The sequence below is a fragment of the Callithrix jacchus genome, chromosome 2, assembly GCF_049354715.1.
Source record: "Callithrix jacchus isolate 240 chromosome 2, calJac240_pri, whole genome shotgun sequence".
Classification (NCBI taxonomy): domain Eukaryota; kingdom Metazoa; phylum Chordata; class Mammalia; order Primates; family Cebidae; genus Callithrix; species Callithrix jacchus.
In genome coordinates, this window is record NC_133503.1 from 187,753,295 (window position 1) to 187,780,178 (window position 26,884).

Sequence of the window (26,884 nt, forward strand, 5' to 3'; positions counted from 1 at the left end):
ATGGGATCCTTACTAATCTTTTCTTTTTTTTTTTTTTGAGACTGAGTCTCGCTCTGTCCCCAAGGCTGAAGTGCAGTAGCACGATCTCGGCTCACTGCAAACCTCTGCCTCCCAGGTTCAATCAATTCTCCTGCCTCAGTCTCCCAAGTAGTTGGGATTATAGGCACCCATCACCACACCTGGATAATTTTTGTATCTTCAGTAGAAACAGGGTTTCACCATGTTGGCAGTCTGGTCTCGAACTCCTGACCTCAGGTGATCTACCCGCTTCAGCCTCCCAAAGTGTTGGAGAAATGGAGAATTGGTGGAGAATTGCTGTAATCCCTCATGCCTAGGATCATAGGCATGAGCTGTCACGGGGTTCCTTTCTAATCTTGCTTTCCTCTGTTGGTCTTATGATACCACGAACCCTCAGCCTGTGGAATGGGTTGTTTAAAACATAAACCACAATATATCCTTTGCTTAAAACCCTCCAGCAATTCCTATTACACTCATTAAAACCCAATCAGAACCCTATTCTGATGTTCAACGCCCTTGGTGAACTGGCCCCTTCCTATCTCATACCACACCCGTTTGCTCACTGAGTCCTTTCCATGCTGGCCTTCCTCCTGGTTTTTCATTTATTAAATCCACCAGTCTTCTGGATTTTGCTCATTGCTCCCTCAGCTTGGCATCCTCACCCTCTTCTCAACAAGCCAGTCTGAGCTGTCACTCAGAAGTCAGCTCAGAAATACCCTTCCGGACCACCCAGTCAGGACAGAGAGCCACCAGCACAGTAGGCCGGTTTAATTCCATGCACATCCTATCAGCATCTTCCACGTTCTGTGTTTATTTATTTGTTTATTGTCTGTCTACAAGCACTAGTACGTAACCTCCATGAGATATGGAACCTTATCTGTCTCATCTCTCACTCCGATCCTCAGTGTCCAAAACAGGACCTGACACACTCAGCCAACTGATGCCTATTTAGAGACCAGGTGGTTGAAGAAAGGCTTCACATAGGAGGTGAAAACCCGGGACTTAGCAATAACTGAATTTATTTACCAGAAAACAGTAGAGACCACAATTACTGTCAGCTGGTTCTGTGCTGTAGCATTGACTGGTGACAGGGACTCATGCCGGGAATGAAACTATTTCAAGGATTTGCTCCATGAAAGGGTCTGTTTATTAGAGCATCAGCAAATATAAACAACTTCTAGAAATCCAAACAGGAGGGCCAGCACCAAGCAAGGTTCCTGGCAAGCTTTTTTGCTCAGTAAGGTCCTCTCAACGCTGTTCCCATGAAAACAATTCATTCTGCAAGGCACTCGGCCTCCTGCCTCCCTGGGCACTAATTGCTCTGCCTGGTTAGACAATTTAGAAAAATGCACCACTTTCAACCTGGCAAGGGAAGGGGAAAGGAGGGGTCCCGGCTTTTCAAAAATACAATGAGCTCTGAGAAAAAGAAAACTCAGAAAAATATTTCAAGAGAGTAGAAGACCTCTAAGTGGAAATGAACGCTTTATCCGAGACCAGAAAGTGGATTCAACCCTCATGGCCTCAGTGTCCTCCAGGGAGTCCAGAGTCCCAGCTGCTCCAGAGAATCATGGCATTTCTTGAATCTGGCATTTGAAATGGCAAAGTTTTACCCCTAAACAGACAGACCCTGACAACCATCTGTTGGGTCAGCTTGCTGTTCAAAAACAAAGATACAATTTGGTGCATACTGATAGCCCAAAGTACAGTTTCCATGTAAATACGGCCAGCAGCTAATGCCAATGACTAATTCTAGCATATCTTTTCCCTACCATAATTATCCATCTCACAAGGGGCATCTCAAATTTCTGAAAAGACACCCTTTCACAGTGTGTACTTAAAGCCGTTAAAACGGTCATAGCCTTTTACCCAGTAATTGCACAACCAGAAATTCACACTGAAAGAAAACAATAAGAAATGCAGACAAGTACTTATTCTCAGGGATGTCCAAATCCAAAAAAAAAAAAAAAATGAACAACCTAAATGTCCATCAACAGGGAAACAGTAAATAAAAATTACTAAATGTGCCTATGTTGGTATGTTACATAGTCATTAAAATTATTTTGATTGGGAACTTTTGAAAGCACCCTTGTGCCTTAAGGAATCCAACCACGCTTCCAACAGGTTCACACAAACACTGGTTAATCCCAAAGAATTTCTGAGTTTCCTCAAAGCCTTTTTTTCCTCTTTTCTTTTTTGAAATCAGAGATGTTGCCATGCCATGGTCTAAAGCAGGGGAAGTTGGTCGGAAAGAAATGTAATCTTCACGTAAATCTATATCCACACCAAAAAATGAATGATCCTGTCCTTGGAAGAAAGGAAGTAAGGCAGAGTCAGAGTTTTGAATGTTTCTTCTTACCATCTGCTGATTCTATGCTTTCAAACTCTTTTTTGAGCAGCTGCTAAGCAGCTGTTTCAGCCTCCTGAGACAGGTAGAAAAGAAAAGAAAAGAAAGAAAAAAAGAATGCAAACCCACAGAGACTTCCACACCACCCAGATTTTAGGTAGAGTTGTGCTATTTATTTATATTAACTTTTTAATTAAAAAAAAAAAAAAAAAAAAATTTTAGGCCAGGCCCAGTGCCTCCTGCCTATAATCCCAGCACTTTGGGAGACTGAGGCGGGAGGATAACTTGAGACTAGGAGTTCAAGACCAGCCTGGCCAACACGGCGAAACCCCATCTCTACTAAAACTCTAAAAATACAAAAATTAACCAGGCATGGTGGCACACACCTGTAATACCAGCTACAAGGGAGGCCCAAGGAGGAGAATCACTTGACTCCTGGAGGTGGAGTTTGCAGTTAATCGAGATCGTGCCATTGCACTGCAGCCTGGGCTACAGAGTGATAATTTGTCTCAAAAAAACAAACAAAAAAAATTTATAGACACAGAGTCTCGCTTTGTCACCCAGGCTGGAGTGTAGTGGCACCATCATACTCACTGTAGCCTCAACCTCCTGGGCTCAAAGGATCCTCCTGTCTTAACCTCCTGAGTAGCTTGGATTATAGGCATGCACCACCACATCCAGCTAAGCCTTTTAAAAAAATTTTTTAGTAAAGACAGGGTCTCACTATGTTGCCCAGGCAGGTCTCGAACTTTTGGCCTCAAGCGATCCTCCTGCCTTAGTCTCCCAAAGTGCTGGATGACAGAATGAGCCACCACACCCAGCTGGGTTATATTGGATGGAGACAATCATATGAATCTTTCTAAATGGAGACCATCCAGTTCCGTGAATGCTTTGAGTGAGGGTACTTGACAACTGGCTCTCCAAGGCTGATGGGTTTGCAAGTAGAAACAGATCTAAATTGGCCTGCCCACCAATGGGGTAGTTGGCAGGGAGAGGGGTAGATAGGAGCTACATGAATTACGGGGGAGGGAAGCCTAGAAAAGGAAGGACTTTGGCGGAACAAAAATATCTCATCAATCTCTCCAAAACCACCAGAAAGCACAGCTAGATGTACTAGACTTCCTGTAATAAATGCAAACAACACTTGATGGGGCTTAACTGTATCTCAAAATGGGAAAACACACTTAGAGAGTTTGGGGGTCTGGGTGATTGTAAGATGAGTCTTACATGGTGGGGAAATGGTTGGGCCTGGCCAGAGTTTCTGACATAACAGGACTGGATTGAGGAGCAGTGGGGTGAGGAGTTTGAAGAGAGTCCTGAAGCGAGTAGCTGACTCTTTTGTTTGGGTTTTGGGGGTTGTTTCCTATGTTTTTTAAACAGAGACAGGAAAGTATGCCTGATCCCAGTATTGTTTAACACAGAGACAAAAAATTACATGTCGCTTTTTAATCTTACAGGATTGCAATGAAATTAGTGACTGTGTAATTGACACCCTTCCCTGCATCTCCTTGGAAATCTTTGGTAAAATCCACCTTGCTCACTAATGCTTTGCGAAACACCTTCTTTGGTATCTGTAAGTAAATGTGACACCTTGTTTCCAGGTCTGTGTGGTGATCAGAGATAACTATGTAGCCTGCATACCCATAGGATCATTCTAACAAGAATGAAAAGGTTATGATGGAGAAACAAGAATTCTTGGAGAATGAAGCTAAATTAAAGAGCTCTGGAAATCAGACAGATAGATTTAAACCAAGAATATTTGAATAGTAATGGCAGACTAAAGGGAATTATTTTTAAAAAAAAAGAAGAAGAAGAAGTCTAGGCTGGGCAACAGTGGCTCACACCTCTAATCCCAACACTTTGAGAAGCCAAGGCAGGTGGATCACTTGAAGTTAGGAGTTCGAGACCAGGTTGGCCATCACAGTGAAACCCTGTCACTACTAAAAATACGAACATTAGCAGGGCGTGGTGGTTCCTGCCTGTAGTCACAGCTACTCGGAAGGCTAAGGCAGGAGAATCACTTGAACACAGGAGGCAGAGGCTACAGTGAGCCAAGATTGTGCCACTGTATTCCAGTCTGGGCAACAGAGTGAGACTCCTTCTCAAAAAGAAAAAAAAAGTCTACATAATGTCTTCAGTTTATGATAGAAAAGAAAGAGGAAGAAGCCAATCGAAAGGCTGCCACAAAAACTGAACAAGCCTTGAATAAGGACATTCACAAAGTCAGTGGTAAAGAGACCAAATACAAACTCTGAACCGCAAGCAAACAGGCCACACACTTTGTCTGTGTTATCAGATGCAAAGAGTCAAAGAAAACTCCCAATTTTCAAGCCTTTTGATCGGGAAAATAATGATATCTTTGAGAATGAGGTACATAAGACAAAATATTGAGAGAAGGAAGAATACAGTTTGGGCAGGTTGGGTTCATCCAGTCACTGAGAGATCTAAGTGATAGCGCTAGAAATGATATAGGAGTTAAGAAGAAAGTACTCGGGCCGGGCGCGGTGGCTCAAGCCTGAAATCCCAGCACTTTGGGAGGCCGAGGTGGGTGGATCACGAGGTCAAGAGATCGAGACAATCCTGGTCGACATACTGAAACCCCGTCTCTACTAAAAATACAAAAATTAGCTGGGCATGGTGGCACGTGCCTGTAATCCCAGCTACTTGGGAGGCTGAGGCAGGAGAATTGCCTGAACCCAGGAGGCGGAGGTTGCGGTGAGCCGAGACCGCACCATTGCACTCCAGCCTGGGTAACAAGAGCTAAACTCCGTCTCAAAAAACAAAACAAAAAAAAAAAAAAGTACTTAGCCAGATAGTGAGGGTAGAGGAGTCCTTGGTAAGGTTTTCCTTCTAATGAATAGCAGCCCCAAATAATTTTCTTTTCTAACAAAGGCCCGTGTACAATGAAGATGCAGACATAGACAAGCAAGCTGGAAGCTTGCACCGGTGAATACCGGCTGTGCCAATAGGAAAAGACTATCTGTGACTAGGCATGATCAAATGGCAGTTCCATCTTCCCTTCTCTTTGCCAGCCACGTATACAGTAAGAAGCAGTCAAGATGGCACTGGCCAAGTGGAAAGGCCATTTGCATAAGATTAGGGTGCGATGCATGTCCTTAATCTTGGCGCAAGACGACAGACCCCGGGTATTTATTCCAGACAAAGATGCCACTTCAGAAGGTAGTTAGGGATGTGGGTGTGATGCTTTGGTGAAATGACAGAAGAAAGATTACACCAACTGCTGCATCTCAAGGGCATCCCACAGTCCAGATCCTGTGCTGTGGGATCCCATGGGTGAGATCTCTGCCAGCCTTGAGATGGCAGGAAGAGTAGGCAGGCACAGTTCTCTGTAGGAGAAAATCTGGCAGACATTCAAACTTCACAAACATGCAACATAAGAAGGAACCGTGAAAACAGGTCTAAACTTGCCCCAAGGGCACCATCAGCCCCTGCACACTGGGGCTCTCCTGGGCTGTGGGAAGTGTACCTGTGCCCATCTCATTCCCTCGCTTTCCTCCCTTGCCAATGCCCAGTCTCTCCTGCCCTATTTCTCCCAACACATGCTGCTGGGGTCTCTGGGACCCGTGTCCCTGGGTCCATGCTGAAGCCAGCTCCTTGGAGCTGGGGTGCCCACCTATCTCTCTCAGGAAACACCAGGGACCTTTCTTAGTGACCCTTCTTAGTGCACTAGTTACAACATAAGCAAATACCTTTCTCTGGTTAATTTTGAAGGATTCCTTGCATGCTTTGTTATGATTGAAAAATTCTCTCTTCTTTACAAAGGGTAAGAAAGAGGGATAGCAGAGGGTAGGCAAAGTTGAGACTAGAAAATTTGTTTTCCCAGTGGTGAAGTACTCATTCCCCCAAATGATTTTATTCTTAGGGGCTCTTAAATTTCATTCTGTAAAAAAGAAAGTGCAAGCAAGCTAGCCTGGGAGAAAGAGGAGAAATCTGCAGACCAGAAGAACAACTGGCTAGAGAAAAGTGATAGAAAGCAGCGTGCTGGAGGAGTAACCCCAGCAGAAGCCCTGGGGAACAAGGGGAGACCCAAAGTCACAGGACTTGACAATGAAGAGAGAGAGCATGACCTTCAAAAAAGCAGCATCAGGAGAAAGGAATGGCTACACTTCCTCGACGCAAATTACCCAGAAATCATCCGCTCTAATCCTGCACTTCCTGACATCACGTTCCCCACTTCTTATAAAAACACTCATATGTCAGACCCCTCCAATTCCATTGGTTAACTCAAGAAAGCAGAAGAAAACTTTATGTGAGTAATAAAACTGTGGGTTTGGTGATACGTGTGATCATTTGTAAAACTACGTTTTAACACGCACACAGAAAATTCAGTTTCAAGAAATGCTTCTTCCCAGTTTTGTGTTCTCTGTCACAAAGTGGCTCCAGGTTGTTTCCAAAAACTCTATATTTGTGGCTGCCTTTTTGGAAAAGTGCTAACAATGAACTCCACATCCAGCCTCGTCTCAAGCAGATTTCTGTTAGCCGAAATTATGAGAAGGTACACAAATTAGCCCAAACCCTAAACATCCATGCTAGTCTCCATTTCAGGGTCCTTATCAGAAACTAAACCACACGCCTCAGCTAGTGTTTGTTTTTAAACCAAGCTGAGCCTCTGACATCCTTGCTTAAGGTATTGAAATTTTGTGGAGATATCTTTACCACTTGCTTTGAACTTCACCCATCAGTCATGATTAAATGCTCTCAAATCCCTCACCCCTGTGTTCATGGATGCTTTCATTTGTAGATAGATAGATAGATATAGAGATATAGACATACATAGAGATATATACAGATATATCTGTCTTATATATATCTCATATGCATATATATATAATTTGAAGTTGGTCATGATTTTAAGTACTTTCATTCATCTAATTATATTACTAGAAGCTCAATCCTAGGAATATTTGCAATTAATACTTTCAAAGTTGAATCCCACAGCCAAATGAATTAAGTTTATAAGACGGTACTGTTTCATTTAATAAACCTTACATTTAATGTAACATGCAAGACATTTTCCAAACCATTAGCCATTCCTAGACTGTTTGCAATACAAATATGTCCACAGTAGCATGGTCTAAATGGTTACTTATGTCCATTGGACCAAGCCATTTCAGAAAGATAGCTAATTTTTAACATATATTTCAAGTTCAATAATGCAAATGGATGAGTCAAACAAAAGCAGCACTAGTGTTAGTATCATTCAGGGTTCCTCTGAGAAAAAAGTTAAGAGGATATATATTTATATGTGTGTGTATGTAAATATAAATATATATACATATAAATGTATATATACACATTTTTCAGTGAAGTACTTCAAGGAATTGCCTTGCGTGACTGTGGGAGTTGGCAGGACTGAAATGCATAGGGCGGGGGGACAGGATAAAAACTCTACCAAAATTTTTACTCTACAGTCTTGAGGCAAAGTTTCTTCTTCCCCCGCAGGAAGCCTCAGTTTTTGCTCTTAGGCCTTCAACGGATTGATCAAGGCCCACCTCTGTTATCAAGGCTCATCTCTTTCACTTAAATTCAACTGATGGCTGATATTAACCACATCTACAAAATACACTCACAGCAACCTCTAGATGCATATTTGATTAAATAACGTGGTACTATAGCCTAAAGTGACATACAAACTTGACATCCAAGTTGACAATTATAGTGTGGCAGTCCTCATGAATAAAGAATATAGTTTCAGTGTCAGCAAGTCTGAATCAGATTGGAAGGAGGTTACCAAGACATTGAAGGCATAGCTCCTGCTGTGCGAGAGAAGATCATCTAATGATAGAAACTGACATTCATATACTTTATAAAAGAAGACATACAAGAGGCCAACAAACATATAAAAATGATCATCATCACTGGTCGTTAGAGAAATGCAAATCGAAACTACACTGAGATACCATCTCAAGCCAGTTAGAATGGCAATCATTAAAAAATCTAGAGACAACAGATGCTGGAGAGGATGTGGAGAAATAGGAACACTTTTACACTGTTGGTGGGAGTGTAAATTAGTTCAACCATTGTGGAAGACAGTGTGGCGATTCCTCAAGGACCTAGAAATAGAAATTCCATTTGACCCAGCAATCCCATTACTGGGTATATATCCAAAGGATTATAAATCATTCTACTATAAGGACACATGCACACGAATGTTCATTGCAGCACTGTTTACAATAGCAAAGACCTGGAACCAACCCAAATGCCCATCGATGATAGACTGGGCAGGGAAAATGTGGCACATATACACCATGGAATATTATGCAGCCATAAAAAATGATGAGTTCGTGTCCTTTGTAGGGACATGGATGAACCTGGAGACCATCATTCTCAGCAAATTGACACAAGAACAGAAAATGACATACCGCATGTTCTCACTCATAGATGGGTGTTGAACAATGAGAACACATGGACACAGGGAGGGGAGCACTACACACTGGGGTCTGTTGGGGGGAATAGGGGAGAGACAGCAGGGGGTGGGGAGCTGGGGAGAGATAGCATGGGGAGAAATGCCAGATATAGGTGAAGGGGAGGAAGGCAGCAAATCACACTGCCACGTGTGTAGCTATGCAACTATCTTGCATGTTCTTCACATGTACCCCAAAACCTAAAATGCAATAAAAAAATAATAAAAATAAAAATAAAAAAAGAAACTGACAGTCATGTAAAACTGCACAAATACACATACACTATAACCACACAAGATAGATGTCTCTGTAAGGCCAAAACCCGACACCCATTAATTCACTGATTTTAGTTCTCTATACATTTTTGATGTCAAAACAAAAATCATTTGTTTTAAGAAAACCATACCATTATTAAAAAGTCAAAAAGTAACAGAAGCTGGCCAGGTTGTGGAGAAAAGGGAATGCTTATGCACTGGGGTGGGAATGTAAATTAGTTCAGCCACTGTGGAAACCAGTTTGGTGATTTCTCAAAAAACTTAACACAGAGCTACCATTCCACCAGCAATCCCATTATTGGGTGTATACCCAGAGGAATAGAAGTCATTCTACCACAAAGACACATGCACGCATATGTTCATTGCAGCATTACTCACAATAGCAAAGACACAGAATCAGCCTCAATGCTCATTGATGGTAGACTGGATTTTTAAAATGTGGTACACATACATGATGGAATACTATACAGCCATAAAAAAGAATGAGATCATGTCCTTTGCAGCAACATCAATAGAGCTATAGGCCATTCTCCTAAGCAAACTAACACAGGAACAGAAAACCAAATATTTCATGTTCTCCCTTATAAGCGAGAGCTAAACATTGAATACAATGGACACAAAGATAAGAACAGCGAACACCAGACTCTACTTGATGGTGGAGGGTGGGGATAGGGTGAGGATCAAAAACCTACCTATTGGGTACTAAGCTTATTACATGGGCGGCAAAATAATCTGCACATTAAACCTTTGCGACATGAATTTACCTATATAACAAATCTGAACATGCACCTTGAACATAAAATAAAATAAATGAAAACCATACCACACTAACAAAAAGATGTTATCTTAGGTAAAGAGGTCTCAATTTACATGCATTTTAATTTTACCCAAGATATGTAATAATTTTCGTTGTCAAGGTACACAATTACTATTTTTTTTTTCTTTTTCTTTTTAAATCCTTTTTTTCTTTTGCTGCCACCCAGGCTGGAGTGTAGTGGCAAAGTCTCTGCTTACTGCAACCTGCACCTCCTGGGCTCAAGCAATTCTCCTGCCTCAACCTCCCAAGTAGCTGTGATTACAGATGTGAGCCACCACGTCCAGCTAACTTTTGTATTTTTGGTAGAGATGGGGTTTCGCCATGTTGGCCAGGCTGGCCTCAAACTTTTGACCTCAGGTAATCCACCTACTCGGTCTCCCAAAGTGCTAGAATTACGGGCATGAGTCACAATGCCCAGCCATGATTACTCTTTTAACTTGACAGTACTACATAAAATAATTACAAAGCAACCTACTGAATATTCTACCCAGCTTCCCTAAAGCTTTATCATATAAAAGAGCTATCAATAAGGAAATGAAACAGGTGAAGGATAAAGAAGTTGCTATTATGAGCAGAATCACTTTTATTCTAGTGACCAGGCTTCTTTTACATCCTGGTTTCACTTCTTTTTTATCCCTTTACATTTTAAAAAAGAAATTACCATTAGAAAACCAGAACTATCAATATTAAATCTCTTGTTTTGAGCTTTGTGGTGGTTAATTTTCCAAGTCAACTTGGCTAGGCTGTGGTGCCCAGTTGTTTGGTTAAACACCAGTCTAGATATTGCTGTGACGGTATTTATGGATGTAATTAACATGGAAATCAGCAGAGTTTTAGTAAAACACAATACCTTTCATGATGTGATGGGCCTCATCCAATCAGTTGGAGGCCTTCAAAGTGGAGACTGAGGTTTCTCTTAGCTAAATTTCCTACCAGTCTGCCCTACCAATATTGGAGTTGCTGCTTTCCAGAATCATGTAAGCCAATTCCAATCAATCATCAATAGATAAATGCATGTATGTATGTATGAATATATGTACACATGTGTGCATGTGTATGTGTGTGTGTGATATGGTTTGGCTGAGTCCCCACTCAAATCTCATCCTGAATTCCCATGTGCTGTGGGAGGGACCCGGTGGGAGGTAGTTGAGTCATGGGGCAAGTCTTTCCTGTGCTGTTCTCATGATAGTGAATAAGTCCCACAAGATCTTATTCAGCACTGTGAAAACAGACTAACACACTGTGTGTACTGTTTCTCCAAGAACATTGATTAATGCCAGCTTTTTCCTTGGTTTGCTTACAAATATTTTAGACAAGAGATACAACTTATTGTAACAAAAAAAAATCTTCTATATGCCTATATTAGTCTGTTCTCATGCTACTAACAAACACCTTACCCTAGACTGAGAGATTTATAAAGGAAAGAGGATTAATGGACTCACAGTTCCACATGGCTGGAGAGGCCTGACAATCATGGTGGAAAGCAAAGGAGAAGCAAAGACATGTCTTACATGGGAGCAGGCAAGAGAGCTTGTTGGGAAACTCCCTTTTATAAAACCATCAGATCTACTGAGACTTATTCACTATCACCAGAACGGCACAGGAAACCACCTCCAACCCCCCGCCCCACCCCCCATAATTTAATTATCTCCACCTGGCCTCACCCCTGACATGTGGGATTATCATAATTTAAGATGAGATTTGGGTGGGGACACAGCCAAACCATATGAGCCTGTTTTACCAGTAACTAAATAACTCATTCCAATGGTATAAGATCACCTTAAGTTTATTTTTTCAAATATATGTATTTCTTATTTAGAATATAATTATAAAAAGCAAATTGTAAAACATAATGACATTGAATAGTCATTGGATGATACTAAGAAATGTGTTAATATTTTTGCACGAATCAATGGTTTGCAGTTATTTTACCAAAAAAAGTAACTATCTTTTGAAATACATATTGTTACATTTATAGATAAAGTGATAGAAAATTTAAGTCTTTCTACAGAATTGTATTTGGTATTTGTATTTTTAGTTACTCTTTTAACATACATTTATTTGTTACATTTACATTTCACCTACATTTATGTTTCTTTTTATAAAATAAAACATACAGCCAAGCATGGTTGCTCAGGCTTGTAATCCCAGCACTTGGGGAGCCTGAGGCAGGTGGATCACCTGAGGTCAGGAGTTCGAGACCAGCCTGACCAATATGGCGAAACCCCATCTCTACTAAATATACAAAAATTAGACAGGTGTGGTGTTACGTGCCCGAAATCCCAGCTACTCCAGAGGCTGAGGCAGGAGAATCGCTTGAATCCAGGAGGTAGAGGTTGCAGTGAGCTGAGATCATGCCAGTGCACTCCAGACTGGGCAACAAGAGAGAAACTCCATCTCAATAAATAAATAAATAATAAAACATATAAAACTTGCTACAGAAAAATTATTTCAACAGTGTAGCTAGATCATATTTAATTTCATGTTGTATATTTTTAAGGACAAGAGAAGGAAAAGGAAAAAAACATCACCGAATGCTTCCTATGTGCCAGGCCCTGTGTAGGTTACCTTCTAATTCTCAGAGCAGCCAGGAGTGGTGGATGGCATTTTATTCATTTCACAGCGGAGAAAACAGTGGTGGTGGAAGTGTGTATCATGAGGACAACAGACTGATTAAACTTAGCTCAAAAGTGGTGAGGTAGGAATCTCACTCCAGTACCTATATATACCTCTTCCCATTGCAGTGAACTATGTCCCTCAGAATAAGGAGGTTACATTGTTATTGATTGGCAAGCCAAAACAATCATTTAGCAGAATCCTTCATGCCAAATTAGTTATCTATACATGACATAGAACCTCAAATGACTTGGATAGTGTTCCAAAGAAAACTTCCCCCAAAGGAAGATGAAGATGATTCTATATTCACACCATGTATAGCCATAGCAGACCATGATATCATCTTTTCTGAAGTATTTTTTAAAATCACAAATCAGACAAGATTAGAAAAATGTATACAAAGCCTTCTATGAACACAAGAAAGTGGACATATTGATCTCTGAAGGTCAACTCTGTTGTGAACGAACTGAACATATGATCTTATAGAGGGGGTTACATTAAAGTTTATGTTTTAACAAATATCTGACCACGTATTCAGTGTGGCCACTATTATCATTTGAATTCGAGGTCACCTGAAGCTTTAACCTGAGAGGATTGGCATGTATTTTGTGTTTGTGTGTGACAGGGTCTCACTCCACCACCCAGGCTGGAGTACAGTGGCTCAATCTTGGCTCACTGCAGCCTCAACCTTCCAGGTTCCTGAGGCTCCCTGCCTCCACCTCCTGAATAGCAGGGACTACAGCTGTGCACCACCACACCCAGCTAATTTATTTTATTTTATTTTATCTATTTATTTTATTATTTTATTTTATTTGTTGGTAGAGATGGAGTCTCACTATGTTTCCTAGGCTGGCCTTGAACTCCTGGACTCAAGTGATCCTTCCACCTCGGCCTCCCAAAGTGCTGGAATTACAGGCATGGGCCACTGTGCCCAGCTGGTGTGTATTTATTTTGCTTTGTTTGCCCCTTCAGGGAGCCACATCACTGACCATTCTTAGACTGCAGTTGGCATGACTGGATGCACTCTATTCTTTCCAACGCTGCTTCCTCAGCACCCAAGGCTTTTCAGGTAGTGGATACTTGCCAGTCTAAATGGATTCCAGGTATTCAACATGGAAGCTGCATGCCTCTTCCTGGAACGGATAAAGATTTGCTGTGGTTAACTTGGAAACCAAAGCAAGACGGTGACTTGGGGCTGTCACCTGTGACTGCTTAGGATCATTCTATTATTAGGTTTTCTTAGTGTCCGCTCCTGTGGAGCCCTTTAATCAATTGGCATCCACCTAATTAACAATCTGATAGTCGCCATGCTTAAGGAACAGAGGAAAAGAATAGCAGACGTTTAATTATGTGAACATTAGTCTCTAGTTAGACTGCTTTATTGATGAAATTTGCTGAAATAGGTAAGATTTTCCCTGTTGCTATGGCAACCTGCCTACAGGAATAACCAATCTATACATCATTCCAGCAAGCGGTCTTTGCGATTTAATAAAAGAAAAAAATAAATGTAGCTGCAGAGTCACATATCGGAGAGAAGGCACAAAATAAAATACAGAAGGGAAAATGATAATGCTTGAAATGCTGGGTGTTGGCTTTGAAGACTGAAATGAAACATAGCTACTTTCCCAAAAGAAGGCCAACCCTAGGAGAGGTATAGAAGAGACGAGATATAGGTAGCATATGATCTTTCCCCTTCTCTCATCTTATTTTTTACCACTTCTCCTTATCTCTCCTTTCCATCATCATTGGACTTCTGGCCATTTCTCAAATGTGCTGTGCGACTTCCCACCACACTCCATATGTCCTTGTTTGTCCGCTTTCCCCGAAATGCACATGGTTCCCTCTCTCTCATATCCTACCTTCCTCTTAACAGAGAACCCTTTCCTGACTATTATTTATGACATAGACCCTGTCACCCACCACTGTCCTTGACTATCACTTTATAATTCTCAGATTTTTTCTCCAGAGCATTTATCTCCATGTGATACTAAATATGCATTTGCTGTTCATTCTTAGTTTCCCTTGCTGGAATGGAAGCTCCAGTAAGATTCAGATTGTTTTGGTCACTGCTCTATCTTCAGCACCCTGAACAGTGTCTTGTTTTTGTGCACACAGATTATTATTTGCTAATTAATAAAGTTCTGTTTCTAGTATTTTTAATTTAAAAAATAAAAATAGAGACGAGGTCCTACTATGTTGCCCAGGCTGGTCTCAAACTCCTGGACTCAAGCAACCCTCTCTTCACCCTCCCAAAATACTGGGATTACAGATGTGAGCCACTGCATCCAGCCTGCTCCCAATCTTTAAAAACTCTAGTTAGGGGGAAAAAAATCCAGTTATGGAAACAAATATATGTAAAGCAAGCATATGGTGTTAATATGATACAGACTAACGAGACAAAAACAAACCCAAAAGCAGCTGCGACGGGACACAGAATGGGTTAGAAGAGAAAAGTAAGAGCATCCTTAGGGAAACTGGACTTCGGTCACCAGCAGAAAAATCCTTCTAAAACATCATGTGGATCGTACCAGTCCTGAGCTAGATATTGCCTATTGGTTCTTCGCAGGGGCTAGAAGCCTGGAAACCACATTTCCCAGACCCCCATGCCGGCTCGGTTCCAGCAGAGGATCTGCCAAAAGGAGGCTGTTGCACGAGATTAGAAGGTAGAAGGAGAATACAAACCTTTCCTTTCGAGGCCTTAGCGGTTCTAAGCAGTTGCAAGCAGGTTTCTACAGCTCCTCACCTCTGAAAACCACACTCTCCTTTCCACTCCTCCAACCCTTCTAACAACTGTAATCTAATTCTAATGTAAATTGTAATCCAATTCTCCATATTAAATACCTCTCTGCTGGAAATACCTTAAGTGCTTTTCTTTTTATTTTCCTGACTGATTCTAAGCTGAGAACCAGCTACTTCTTAGCATATTCATTCTTTAATTCATATTCTCTATTAAATGTGCCTTTACTTTGTATTCTTTAATTCATATTCTAAATTTCTTATTTTTTTATTTTTTTATTGCATTTTAGGTTTTGGGGTACATGTGAAGAACATGCAAGATAGTTGCATAGGTACACACGTGGCAGTGTGATTTGCTGCCTTCCTCCCCTTCACCTATATCTGGCGTTTCTCCCCATGCCATCTCTCCCCAACTCCCCACCCCCTGCTGTCCCTTCCCTATTCTCCCCAACAGACCCCAGTGTGTAGTGCTCCCCTCCCTGTGTCCATGTGTTTTCATTGTTCAACACCCACCTATGAGTGAGAACATGCGGTATTTCATTTTCTGTTCTTGTGTCAGTTTGCTGAGAATGATGGTCTCCAGGTTCATCCATGTCCCTACAAAGGACACGAACTCATCATTTTTTATGGCTGCATAATATTCCATCGTGTATATGTGCCACATTTTCCCTGTCCAGTATATCATCAGTGGGCATTGGGTTAATTCCAGGTCTTTGCTATTGTAAATAGTGCTGCAATGAACATTTGTGTGCATGTGTCCTTATAGTAGAATGATTTATAATCCTTTGGATATATACCCAGAAATGGGATTGCTGAGTGAAATGGAATTTCTATTTCTAGGTCCTTGAGGAATCGCCACACTGTCTTCCACTACGGTTGAACTAATTTACACTCCCACCAGCAGTGTAAAAGTGTTCCTATTTCTCCACATCCTCTCCAGCATCTGTTGTCTCCCAGATTTTTTAATGATCACCATTCTAACTGGCGTGAGATGGTATCTCAATGTAGTTTTGATTTGCATTTCTCTAATGACCAGTGATGATGAGCATGTTTTCATATGTTTGTTGGCCTCATGTATGTCTTCTTTTGTAAAGTGTCTGTTCATATCCTTTGCCCACTTTTGAATGGGCTTGTTTGTTTTGTTCTTGTAAATCTGTTTTAGTTCTTTGTAAATTCTGGATATCAGCCCTTTGTCAGATGGGTAAACTGCAAAAATTTTGTCCCATTCTGTTGGTTGCCTGGTGGAGAAGAAGGCTACACAGGCAACCACCCTCAAGAAAGCTCTCTCCCGATCACAGAAGCCCAAGAGTTCAAGACCAGCCTAGGCAACAAAGTGAGACCCCATCTCTACAAAAAATAAACAAAGTAGTCAGGCATGGCGGGGCATGCCTGTGGTCCCAGCTACATAAGAGGCTGAGGCAGGAAGATAATTTGAGCCCAGGAAGTTAAGGCCCAATAAACCAAGATTGTGCCATTGCACTGGGCGACAGAACGAGAGCTTGTCTCGAAAAGAAAGAAAAAGAAAGAAAGAAAGAAAGAAAGAAAGAAAGAAAGAAAGAAAGAAAGAAAGAAAGAAAGAAAGAAAGAAAGAAAGAAAGAAAGAAAGAAAGAAAGAAAGAAAGAAAGAAAGAAAGAAAGAAAGAAAGAGAATAGAAAAGAGAAAAGAAAAGAAAGAAAGCAAGCTGTCCTAGGTGGCTCCCTCTGGCCAGCATTCATCTGTCTTTTGTCTGAATTCCTAAATTACGTATGGTAATCAGTACCCCACAATTTTCACCTAATTGCACACTGTCATACCTTACTCTGTATTTTGTTCTTAGATATAAAGTTGCACTCTCCAATTATATTTTATGTGTCCAGAAGGCAAGCCTCGGAGCTTTTGCTTTTATCTCTGGTAATACCTGTGACAGTATTGAGCATTTTGTCAATACTCAATATATAAACGTGTTAGTTTCACTTGAAAGGAATAAAAGAGTATTTCTCACATCAATGTGGAAGGGCGCTGATTTGGCCACAGTCATTGATTATATCGTTCTACTTGTCAGCCTTCCATAAACCACTTTAAACCTTAGTAACAGAGTTGAAGAAGTTAGAGAGAAATAAGGGGTAGGAAAAAATTAGCACGGAAGAACTATAGGACTCTTGGTTTTGCCAGTAAAATCTGTGATTTCCATTCAGTAAAAATGAGTCTGCTAATGCCTGGAGCCCAACAGCCGTTTTCAGCTAATTTCCACTAATTTCAAGCTTGCCAACATGTCACAGGATGCTGTCCTAACTAGGCTGACAACCTACTTCACTAAGCTCCCTTCATTGCCAGTCTCAACATTTGCTTATTTGTACCTGTTATTTTCTACTAGACATGAATTTGTGATTCAATAATAATTAGTGTCCTAAAATTAAGGGAATTATTTTTCAAATGTGTAAACAATTCTAATACATAATCAATTTAATTAAATAGGCTTGGACAAAAAGACAAGAAATCTCTCAAAGAAAGAATCTGTACAAGAAGTATCTTAATGAAAGGAGCCATACAAGCCAGGTATCTTGTGAGAATTTTGGAGCAAACTACCATCTTTGACCCTCCACAGAAAAATCATCTAAATTAAGAACCAGAATATAAGGCCTGGGAATCACAAGCAATTTTGCCCCTCTCAGAATACTCAGAGAGAGAGAGAGAGCACCAAGGCTCACATCATCAGAAACATCTTCCAGGACCTACAATTCCAACAGGAATTGATTTGTTATTCAATGTGCAAAGATAAAGTCAATATCTTCTTATTACTAATAAAGCCCTGAATAAGCTACTAACTTAGAACTGGTGAAATATCCAGGTGAGGAACTGAGAAGTAAAGATTTTCTTTCTGGATTCCAGAGAATATTAGGGTGAGACTTTTGTTGTTGTCGTTGTTGTTTTGGTTTTTTGTTTTTTGGTTTTTTTTTTTTTTTGAGATGAGTCTTGCTCTGTCACCCAGGCTGGAGTGCAATTGCACGATCTTGGCTCACTGCAACCTCCGCCTCCCAGGCTCAAGCAATTCTCCTGTCTCAGCCTCCGGAGCAGTCAGGATTACAGGTATGTGCCACAACGCTCGGCTAATTTTTTGTGTTTTTAGTAGAGATGGGGGTTTCACCATGTTGGCTAGGCTGGTCTCGAACTCTTGACCTCAAGTGATCCACCCACCTCAACCTCCCAAAGTGCTGGGATTACAAGTATGAGCCACCGTGCCCAATTCAGGTGAGTTTTTACATGAGGCATGTGTGCTTTATTTCCTTGATTAAAGATGCCCTTTAGTACTTTTTATTTTTTGTAGAGATGGGGTCTCACTTCGCCCCAATGTGATGCCCTTTGACATTAACCTGCACCTGTGGCTTTGTCTTGCCTGTGTCAACCAACTCAGATTGTCCTTACTGTGATAAGTTACATTATTCAGAGGTGTTAGTTATAAAAAGCAGTAGATTGGCTATTTAAGCAGAAAGAGATTTCATAAAGGGTAACAGGTAGTTCTCAGAGTCTCCTGATGGATCAGAGAATGGATTTATAGGCATTGTGACAAGGAAAAAAAAAAAACCTAAGTTTCACCAATCAACTGCCCACAGGCCACTGACATTTCCCAGAGCAAGGACCCTGGCAAGCAGCTCACGTCTCCGAGGCCTCAGGCTTTCCACTTTTGCTCTCAGCCGTGAGCAACCCAACCAAGCTGGCATGAACACTGTGTGTCAGGCCCCTGCCTCCTTTTGCTTGCTCTAAGTCATAGCCTGCCACAAGTGCACCTCATTGTGCGGTCTGGGTCACATACTTTGTTTAGCTGTAAAGGATACCGCCATGCTTGGCCATATTGAAGACAAAGTCAAAAGGGAAAATCTGCAATGCTCTCTTTGTTTTCAAATGCTGACCATCATAAATTTTTTTGAACTTTTTAAAATATTGCATTAAAATGTTATTTATCTTAGGCCAGGCATGGTGGCTCAGGTGTGCAATCCCAGTATTTTGGGAGGCTGAGGTGGGCGAATCACCTGATGTCAGGAGTCTGAGACCAGCCTGGATAACATGGAGAAACCTTGTCTCTACTAAAAATGAAAAAATTAACTGGGTGTGATGGCATGTGCTTATAATCTTAGCTCCTCAGGAGGCTGAGGTATGAGAATCACTTGAACTCAGGAGGTAGAGGTTGCAGTGAGCTGAGATAATGCCACTGCACTCCAGCCTGGGCAACAGAGCAAGACTCTGTCTCAAAAAAAAAAAAAAGTTGCTTATCTTGATTACTACATATATTGGTGGCCCTTAAATTTGTCCCGTGACGTAAGTGCCTCACTCACTCATGCTGACCACAGTCCATGCAAAGGAGGCTGGGAAAGTGAGCTTCTGGGTATGAAATTGAATGGGGGGAGGTGTGGTACATAGAAAACAGCCCCCAAAGAGATCCACGTCCTGACCCCAGAAATTGGTAATATACTACCTTACCTGACAAAGGGGACTTTGCAGACGTGACTGAGGAATTGGAGGTGGGAATATTATCTTGGATTATCCAGGTGTGCCTTATCTAATCACAGGGGTCCCTTGTGGGAGGAAGAAAGGTAGGGAGAGGAGGAGAGGAGACAGAGAAGCAGAGGACAGAGAGATCGGAAGACTATGCTGCTGACCTCAAAGATAAACAGGGCCGTGATCTAAGGCATGCAGGCAGTTTCTAGAAGCTGAAAAAAGCAGAGACCAATTCTAAATCCTTCAGAAGGCAGTCCTCCTGTCACCTTGACTTTACCCCAGAGAGAACTGTTTGGGCTGCTTCTGATCTCCAAAATTCTAAGATAATAAACCAGTAAGACTAAACCTAGTTGTGGAATTCTCCAGATAGCTTAAGAGTGTTTAAAATGTATCAGGCAGTCAGAAAACATGACCATTGCCCAGCAGCTGATGATTTTACATTTTCTACCTACATTTTCATCCTTTCACTCAAACTACGCTATTGACATGCTTTGGTGGCTCTTGCAATCAAGCTACAGACAAAACAGCATTTGTCAAGTGCAATGACAAGTTTGTTGTTGCTGATTTGGTTGCAATGGCACAATCTGGGCTCACTGCTTGATCCCTAACCATTAATTCACCAAGTGCCTTGTGTCATAATGTGCGCATGTGTTCAATTTTCTTACGCTGATTTTCACTTGTTAGAGTATAGGAGTCTTCTATGCTTTACAAACACTCAAGACCAAGACCCAGACCCCAAGACTTAGTTTCCACCCAAAAACAGCAGCCACAAAATGGCAGAGTAGCCCCTCTCATGCCTCCTTATTAGAAAACAGTAGCTTTATGTTTTTCCTTTTTTTTTTTTTGAGACGGAGTCTGTCTCAATTGCCCAAGCTGGAGTGCAGTGGCATGATCTCAGCTCACTGCAACCTCTGCCTCCCAGGTTCAAGTGATTCTCTTGCCTCAACCCTCAAAGTGGCTGGGATTACAGGTGCCTGCCATGATGCCCAACTAATTTCTGTATTTCTAGTAAAGATGGGGTTTCACCATGTTGGCCAGGCTGTTTACAAACTCCTAAGCTCAAATGACCCACCCGCCTCAGCCTCCCAAAGTGCTGGGATTACAAGTGTGAGCCACTGCACCCAGCCATGTTTTTCTTTAAAATAGTTCTAACCTAATAGAACGTGAGTCTCCTTCCTAGAATAAAAATAATAACAACATAGCCTTTATCTGTTTATAGAGTATTTTTTCCCTGAAAAGTTAAAACACTCTGACATAATAAGAAATAGGTTTTTTGTTTCTTGAGAGCTTGTTGGGCGGCTCTACCGGGGGTGCGCAGCTACTCGTATGCCCTTGACCAAAGACGGGTCCTCCTCTATCGGTGATGGTCGTCCTCTTCGACTGAGCGCATAGCCTCAGGAGGGACACATGGAGAAGCAAGGGCAGAAGGGGACACCCACCTAGCCAGCCAGATCAGCAGAATCAACCCTGGCAGTCAATGGGGTGACAGATGTCACAGCCAGATCGCCCTCACACCCAGTGTTTTGTTTCTTAGAAAAATTTTAGTAGATCATTTTAATAGATAAAAGATGGTCTCTAGCATAAATACAGATCTTATTCCAAAAGCGCATTTGTTGGTCAGTCATACGGAACTCAAAAATCTTTTTAATCATGGTACTATTATGATTATTCACACGTAGCAATCACTATAATTGTATTGTTATAACATAGAGAAAGTGTTGTCTTTCTAGAGTTGGTGCATGAATTCCATCTCCATGAGGGATCAGGTTTGTCTAGAAGATAATTTTGAGAGCACATAGCAGGGTGTCCCCCAAAGGGGGCAGCAATTTGCGATGAAAAAGAAAGCTGAGAGAAGTGAAGCAGGCTTCAGGGCTGTGTGAGGGAAAGAGCTTCTGGATGGCCAGTGAGAGTGGACTCAGGAATAAACAGACACCTTCTGGGGTCAGACCTCAGATGATCCGCCCGCCTTGGCCTCCAAAGTGCTTGGATTACAGGCGTGAGCCACCATGCCTGGCAGAAAGCTGAGAGAAGTGAAGCGGGCTTCAGGGCTGTGTGAGGGAAAGACCCTCTGGATGGCCAGTGAGAGTGAACTCAGGAATAAACAGACACCTTCTGGGGTCAACATTTTCAACAAGTTTAATAGTGCTCACTAGTGCCTTTGGTGTGAGTGGGTTTTTTTGTAGCGTGTCAGGGATTAAGAACAAAGGATGTAGGCATTACATAACACATAAAGCCCAGCAAAGACAAAAACAGAGTATAGGTAGAAATTACCGCATGTGTTAGTTTGTTCTCACATTGCTATGAAGAAACAACTGGGACTAGGTAATTTATAAAGAAAAGAGGTTTCCCCAGGTGTGGTGGCTCATGCCTGTAATCCTAGCACTTTGGGAGGCCGAGGTGGGTGGATTACAAATTCAGGAGTTTAAGACCAGCCTGGCCAACGTGATGAAAGGCCCTTTCTGTACCAAAAATACAAAAAATTAGCTGGGTGTGGTGGTGGGTAGCTACTTGGGAGGTTAAGGCAGGAGAATCGCTTGAACCCAGGGGCAGAGGTTGCAGTGAGCCAAGATTGCACCACTGCACTCCAGCCAGGGGTACAGAGCAAGCTTCCATCTCAAAAAAAAATAATAAAATAAAATAGTAAAGAAAAGAGGTTTAATTGGCTCATGGCTCTGCAGGCTGTACAAGAAGCATGGCGCATTTGCTCAGCTCCTGAGGAAGCCTCAGGAAACTTACAGTCATGGAGAAAGGGGAAGAAGAAAATGTTGACCCCAGAGGTGGGGAGGTACCACACACTTAAACAGCCAGATCACACAAGAAGTCACTTACTATTGCAAGGACAGCACAAAGGTTAATGCTAAACCATGGATGAGAAACCACTCCCATAATTCAATCATCTCCCACCAGGCCCCAGTTCCAATACTGGGGCTTACAGTTCAACATGAGATTTATAACCCACATCCAAATTATATCTCCATAGTTGGGTTACATTCTATTATAACCCAATATATTCATATTCAATAAAAACAATATTCAATAAAAACAACCCAATATTTATATTCAATAAAAACAAATGAGAGCCTCACAGTTCGTGGCTCCAAGTCCCAGGAGAAACCTGCTACTCATCCTTGAGAGCTGAGCTGTTAGTATGTGGTGAGAGGGTTAATCTCCAATTATTCCTTTGTTTCTGCAGTCTCAAAGACCCCCTAACCTCCAGGAAACAAAAACAAAGAATACAACCCTAAGCCAGAGTTGCTTTACTGGAAAAGACTCTTGAAGACAGACACACACGCATGCACACACACAGACACACACATGGCACCTTTTCAGGATCTCATTCTGAATTATTTGCTGGGTCAATTCCAGACAATGTAATGCAAAATGGTGGCCCCTAGAAGTGTGCAAAGAGGTGTGATGTGAAGAAAAAATTATTTTCCCTGGGGGAACTGTGAGCCATCATGAGTGTGAAAGTAAACAAAATTTGAGAACCACTACATGCTCAGTCTTCAGTCAAGAAAATACCACAGGGCTGCAAGGCTTTCTGAGGCCGGGGTGCGTCTGAGCCATATGTGTACTCACGGCTCCCACACTGCGTGTGGTACACCCCATCAACAAATCTTGTTAATTTTACCTTCAAACCTTATCCCCAATGCATCTGCTTCTCTCCTTTTCTATTATTGCCAACAAATCCAAGCCACCATCATCTTACACCTAGACCGTGACTTCCAAAACCATTTGATCATACACACATCAAAATACATATATAATATGTGTGAGTAAATGTGTGTGTATATATATATATATATATATATTTTTTTTTTTTTTTTTTTTTTTTTTTTTTAGAGAGAGGGGGCTTCACCCTGTCACCCGGACTAGAGTGCAGTGGCACAATTCCTGCAGCCCTAACCTCCTGGGCTCAAGTGATTTCTTCCCACCTCAGCCTCCAGAGTAGCTGAGACTATAGGCATACGCCACCACACCCTCCTAATTATTATTAATTTTTTGTACAAATGAGGTCTTACTATGTTGCCTAAGCTGGTCTCAAACTCCTGGACTCAAGCTATCCTCCTACCTTGGCCTCCCAAAACACTGGGATTACAGGTGTGAACTGCCACACCCCACCAATAAATTATTTTGGAGCACATATAATTCTCCATTAGATATACTGATTTATTTATAAGTAATGTGTATACTATTGTATCCACATATTATATATGTCATAAAATGTAAATGGAATGTTTTAAAGAAAAAGTTTGAATATATAGCACCATGGTCTGAAAGTTCGTGTCCCCCACAATAATTAAAATTTCTGTTGAAGCCTAATCCCCAGTGTGATGATACTTATAAAGAGGTGGGACTTTGAGGAGGTGATTAGGTCATGAGGGTACAGCAGTCATGAATGTGTTTGTCTTTATGTGATGGATGTGATGGGGTTTCACCATGTTGTAAACATCTGTCACACAGCCCTTCTTTGTATTTTTCCAGCATATTGAGTTTATTCCCACCTTGGGGCCTCTGGACCAAGTCTTCTTTCACAAATCTAATTCCTTATAAAAGAAACCCCGGAGAGCTGCCTCACCTCTTCCATTGGGTGAGGAAACCGCAAAACCCATCTAGAAATCAGGAAACAAATCCTCAGCAGACACGCAACCTGCCGGCACCTTGATCTTGGACTCCAGCCTCCAGAACTGTGAGAAGCAAATGTCTGATGTTTACAAGCTACCCGGTTCATGGCATTTGGTTATTGCATCCCAAATGGACTAAGATGTGTGTGTGTGTCTTTGTCTTGTGTGTCTGTGTATAAATGTATATACCCATACAGATGTATATTTTCTTCCACCACACGATGAAATTTTTCCACACACTCTGTACTACGTATATCCTAGCCCTAGCCTACTATTTAATATAATTCCTTCTTGATTGATCTCCCTATCTCTACTCTTATTTCCCTTTTTTTTTTGTTCAGAGACAGAATCTTGCTCTGTCGCCCAGGCTGGAGTGTAGTGACACAATCTCGGCTCACTGCAACCTCCATCTCCCAGGCTCAATCAATTATCCTGCCTCAGCCTTCTAAGTAGCTGGGGATTACAGGTGCTCACCACCACACCCAGTTACTTTTTGTATTTTAGTAGAGATGGGGGTTCACCATGTTGGTCAGTGTGGTCTCAAACTCCTGACCTCAGGTGATGTGCCCACCTGGGCCTCCCGAAGTGCTGGGATTGCAGGCATGAGCCACCACACCTGGCCAACTCTTATTTTCTATAATCAATTTTTCCCGAGCCTGCCATTTTTCTGCTGAAAACTCTCCAGTGGCTTTTCATTGCACTCATATCTAAACTCCTTCCCCCAACCTACAACCTCATGCATGGTCTAGGCCCTGCCCACTTCTCCAAGCTGCATCACACAGATCTTCTTTGTATTCTTCCAACGTACTGAGGATAGTCCCACGTTGGAACCTTTGGACCAAGTCTTCTCTCTGCTCTAAATGCTTTGCCCTGGGTCTTCAAAGGTCTAATTCCTTCTGGTCATGCAGACCTGACATCAATGGCTTCCCCTAAAAGAGAGTATCTCTAGCCCTCTCAGTTCAGGCACTGACCCAGCCAGGCTCTTACCTGTATCTGCTGTCCATTTGTGTATTCATGTTCACACGTTTGTACATTTGGATATCGCCATAAAAGAAGAGACAAAAATCTACTGTGTTAACTGTGATGCTTAGCTCATCTTAGGCCCTCAATAAACATTTGCCAAATAAATGAATTAATGAAGCAATTCATTAATAGAAATTTGATAAACTATTGATATGAAGTCAGTTGAATTAAGCATGGAACAGTTTTATTAAACCTATTTTTACTTAATTCCTTCTCCCAGGCAACCTCTGGGGGAGAAAAAAAAAAATAGATGGCTTTATACAAATAGCCTGGCAAGGGCTCAGATTTCTTTGAAACACCTACAAGCAAGGGAGTTTGAGGCTAAGAAGAGGATCACAGGTTTCCAAAAATAAATGTCCATTTAAAAACAGGCAACCTGCCATGCTTTGTAACAGGGCTTCAAAACCCCATGACCAAGCCCCTTCTAGGAAACCTCAGTGATGTGCATCTCATTCAATGGGCTCTAATTGGCTGAGTTCTTAAAGGGCCTTATCTGATTTGAATTCTATCCAAACCTTGTCATTGGAAGGCGATAAGGCTCTAGTGAAAGGTATCACATTGGGAAAGGAATGTTGAACTTCTCTCTGTTCCCCAACTAGATATTCAAGAGGAGGAAAAGTTAACTTGTATGTTCCTATTTAATAGTATTAAGCTTTGAGAGAACTAACCTTATAGAATGCAAATATCCAGACGCATTATTAAACTAAACAGTTAAAGGCATAAATATGCTACAAGAGTCCAATATGTGGTTCTCCATTGTTATTTTGTAGACAGAATTCCCATTCAAACATATTAATTATATGTAGTATGAAGCAGAATGAGAATTTATTATCATAATCAGCTTAGGTAAAACTGGGTCTTAGGAATTGGATGTCCATGCCCCCTAATCATATTCACAGACACACACACAAACACACACACACACACACACACACACACACACATGACTCATTCAATTAAAAAACCATCCAAGAAAGCACTTGATGTGATTTGTTAACATTTTAATATAAATGTACATCTGTGTCTTAAATCTTTCAGAAATATTTCTGTCTCGTTTTAACCATAAAATAAAATATTCTGTCTCTGACTGAGGCATTTTGATATTGAGCATGGAGTTGAGAGCATTATTTTTTGGTGGGGGTCAGCAGGCCAGGGTCTCATTCTGTTACCCAGGCTGCAGTGCAGTGGCACGAACATGGCTCACTATGGAAGGGTATTCTTTTAGAGTTGGAAACTTATCTCTTTCCTGAAATTACACCATTTGAGTAGCTAGCTACACACTACACACTAATGAGTCACTTTGGAAAATAGGAATTCTGCCCTCATCACCCATTTGGATGGAACTATTAACAGACACATGGACTCAAGGACTCAAGAGCTTCCACCTACCTTCTGGAAGCACCAACACACCCACACCCTCACATACCTTGTTTAGACCAACAGCTCAGGTAATGAAGCTGAGTTCAGTATCAGTTTCTTAATTATTCATCCTGACTGCACTTCAGTGAAAACAAAGACATTTCTATCCCAC

The 26,884-nt window shown here is 41.5% G+C and overlaps 1 protein-coding gene across 3 annotated transcripts in view; it reads right to left on the bottom strand.

The window, feature by feature from the left end:
* The window catches only part of LOC118151589 (uncharacterized), a 61,028-nt gene that overhangs the window by 17,877 nt on the left and 16,267 nt on the right, over positions 1-26,884 (bottom strand). For 2 of the 3 annotated variants that reach the window (XM_078365927.1, XR_013532684.1), the window contains one exon: positions 13,485-13,628. The exons of the other annotated variant lie outside the window; for it this stretch is intronic. The gene's annotated coding sequence lies outside the window, so the exon portion shown is untranslated. Of the gene's footprint in view, positions 1-13,484; positions 13,629-26,884 lie in introns of those variants that run through there. 3 annotated transcript variants of the gene reach the window in all.